The 3,643-nt window shown below is 33.9% G+C and overlaps 1 non-coding gene across 1 annotated transcript; it reads right to left on the reverse strand.

The window, feature by feature from the left end:
- Positions 1-2,143: 2,143 nt before the first annotated feature.
- LOC127491864 (U6 spliceosomal RNA) lies at positions 2,144-2,250 on the reverse strand. Its single transcript, XR_007920797.1, has one exon. It is a non-coding gene; the product is annotated as a U6 spliceosomal RNA (small nuclear RNA).
- Between the last annotated feature and the right edge of the window lie 1,393 nt (positions 2,251-3,643).

Raw genomic sequence — 3,643 nt, forward strand, 5'->3', positions numbered from 1 at the left:
ATTTGTCAGCTTCATATGCAATCTATGTGTTTTCACCTGTGTATATTTGCTTCCTAGTATGTTTGCCCAATTAAATAGATTTATATTGTTTCATATTAGAGTACCTTTATTCATGTGAATATTTACAAGCACATGAATTCCAGATGGTGCTAGAATCAGGAAAGGTGAAAATGTGTTTACAAAATTTATTCTTTATCTAGCCGATGTTAGCTGACCAAATTGAGCATTCTAAACACAAAATACGGACACTTGTTTTAAAAGACCCACTTCATTTTTTCAATAAACAAAGGTGTAAGTAACAACATCAAATTTTCATTTTCCCTTAATTCTCATGTTTTGTATCAGAGCTGGCTATTTCATGATCTGTGTATTAATATGATGGTGGATGGACCTACAGATGGTTAGTAATATTAGATCTTAAACTGATGATTAACTGAAAAGTGATTGCTGTTAAACTAAGAGTGGGAATAAGAGAGGGAAGAGATGTTCAATTCGGGACATGCTCAAGCTGACTTACCTCAAACAGTAGAGTTAGAAACATACCAGGGGATTCCAATTCAATCCCATCGAGGTGGCATGTACCAATGCCATCTCACTAGTCCCAGTGATCAATTTCTGTTCACAATTGATCATAATGATAGGAATAAGAACTAAAGGGATCACATAAACAAGACTAGTGTCTGCAAATACTAGTTGATAGAAGAAAAAAAGGGAGAGAATGATCCAACATGGGAAGTGAGATGCACAGCAGACCCATAGAATGGCAAATGTCCTAACAGCACTCTGGCCTCAGAATCAGCCCTTAAGTCATGTAGATCCGGCTGAAAAGCCCATGAGAGTATTTCAGGCATGGAAAGCCAAGACACTCTGGGGAAAAAAAAAAAAAAAAAAAAACCTAAATGAAAGATCTCCACAAGTGAGATCCCAGTGGAAAGAATGGGTCATCAAAGAAGGAGGTACCTTTCTCTGAAGGGAGGAGACAACTTCTACTTTGACCATGGCCTTGTCTAAATATGATCAGAGTCAGTGAACTCAGGGGGCTTCCATAGCCTTGGAAGCTCATGACAAGAGCCTAGGGTGATTACTGATGCCATACACAAGAGTGTCAATTTGTTAAGTCAACAACAGGAGTCACTGTGCACTTACTCCTCATGTAGAATCTTTGTTCTTTGTGTGCTGTACATTGAGATTTAATGCTATAACTAGTACTCAAACAGTATTTTTCACTTTATGTTTCTGTGTGGGAGCAAACTGTTGAAATCTTTACTTAACGTATGCTAAACTGATCTTCTCTATATAAAGAGCATCGAAAATGAATCTTGATGTGAATGGAAGGGGAGATGGAGTGGGAAAGGGGAGGTTTGCGGGTGGGAGGGACGTTATGGGGGGGAAGCCATTGTAATCCATAAGCTGTACTTTGGAAATTTATATTCATTAAATAAAAGTTAAAAAAAAGGGAAGAGTGTCAAGTCAGTATCTGACATGCCATCTTAACAAACACGATGTTCAGAGTGCACCTAAGACAGAGAAAATCAATTAAGCAATATTGGAATTAATATTGAAACCTGAAAATGTGTTTCTGCATGACAAGATAGAATATTGCATTGAAGAATACTTGGCTTCATAGATAGCAAAACACACATACCCTCCACCACAGCATATACGCATAACTATGCCAAATTTAGGAATAAACTTACCAAGGGCAAAATATCTGTGAAGAAAGTGATGACAATAAATAAAAATAAGCTCTAAAAACCACAAGCACAGAAGTCATGTCAACGAACAGAAAGACTCAATATCTTAAGGACTCCAGCTGTCCCTAAATCTGATAATGGAGTTACATGAGTCAGTAGAATAATGGTAGACTATGACAGAATAGGACGACTAAGACTATAATTTCACAAAATTACCAATGTATACTAAGTTAATATATGATGAAGTTATTTCAAATTAATGGATAGATAATAAATTTTAATGGTATTATGAAGAATAAATATTTTTTTATTAAATATACATTTAGGTCCACATCTAATGAAGAAATCAGATGAAAAACTTGAAATAAAATTTAAAATGTTCATACATTAGGCTACATAAAAAGTGATAAAGTAGGGAAATCACCATATAAATGCAAATATATATAAAAGTACATATGGAACGCTTCACGAATTTGCGTGTCATCCTTGCGCAGGGGCCATGCTAATCTTCTCTGTATCGTTCCAATTTTAGTATATGTGCTGCCGAAGCGAGCACAAAGTACATATGTATGACATGAATATATATTCACAGTGAAAGCAACATGTTGACAGCATATATGCAATCACATAAGTATTCTTAGGTTGTGCCTTTGCAGGGAGTGGCAAAAGAGAACTGAAATCACTTATACATTTTCCTTATATAAACTTCCTGACAGTGGCATACTTCTACCTGGAGAAAGACTTTGTTTCTATCTTACATACATGTGCTCAGTGATTTAAAATGGTCCTGATAAATCCAAAGTATACAAATAGGCAACTCACAGAATAAATAGAAAAAGGTTCAAGTTTTGTATAAATAAGGATTACACAGAATTTGCAATCAGAGAAATGCTAAGTGGACAAGAAGGAAATATTAAGTATGTCAATTAAAATTGCATCATTTAAAAGATTTTAAATACACAAAGTCCATATGAATAAAAATAACTGTTCTTTGCAATGTTTAAGTATACATAAGTAGGCAATTTTGGAAAGTGGCTATTGACATACAAAATGTTCATAAACACCAACTCAAAAATTCTACTTTTAAATATATATTATAGAAACGTAAATACTCATAGAAATTCATGGACAAAGAATTTAATTGTAGCCCAGTTTCTAAGTTTAAAATACACAAGCGACCAATTTTTGTCAATATAATACTAAATGATAAATCATTTAAGAGGTGTTAATATGATAGTAATGTACATGTGAAAATATAGCTTAATTTTATGCAATCATGTTAAAAATTCTATGCATCTTTGCTACATTAAAAACAAACATTCAGCAAGAATTTATTGTGTGCTTACAAGTTGCCAAGTATCAAATATCATCCCAACCAGTCTTTGCCTTTTGTGCAGCATACATTTTAGTGATGAAAAATAAGTAATAACCCAGTAAATTTTATGTCATATATAAGAAGATAATAAACAAGGTGCAGAAAAAAATGAAATCCTGTGATGTATATGGAGGTGAGTGTATGGAGTGGCATTGGCTGTAGCTTAAATGGGTGACTAATATAAACTTCAGTGAGCAAATACTCAAAGAGAATGAAATGAACCATTTAGATATTCAGTAGAAGAGTTGTTTGTTACTGGAGGGAACAGGCAGAATAAAAGCCCTGAAGAATGTAAACTTCTAGCTATGTGGAGGATGGGAAAGGTTCTGGCTAGGGTAGAATGAGGAAAAAAAAAAAAAAAACAGAACAAAAAGAAGGAAGTATGGAAATGGGAATAAGGTTGTCTGGATCACCATTACTTTAGTCTGAAGACAGGCAAGTTTTGAAGTGAAAGGTGATATAAAGACGATGAAAATAACATACTTGTGAAATATTTGTATAGTGAAAATTTGGTTTGGTTATAAAGTAGCTTATTGAAAAATGTAAAGAAGAATCTCACATACCTATAAATTAC

The sequence above is a fragment of the Oryctolagus cuniculus genome, chromosome 3 (assembly GCF_051225735.1).
Source record: "Oryctolagus cuniculus isolate XC-2025 breed Fujian yellow rabbit chromosome 3, ASM5122573v1, whole genome shotgun sequence".
In the NCBI taxonomy this organism is placed as follows: domain Eukaryota; kingdom Metazoa; phylum Chordata; class Mammalia; order Lagomorpha; family Leporidae; genus Oryctolagus; species Oryctolagus cuniculus.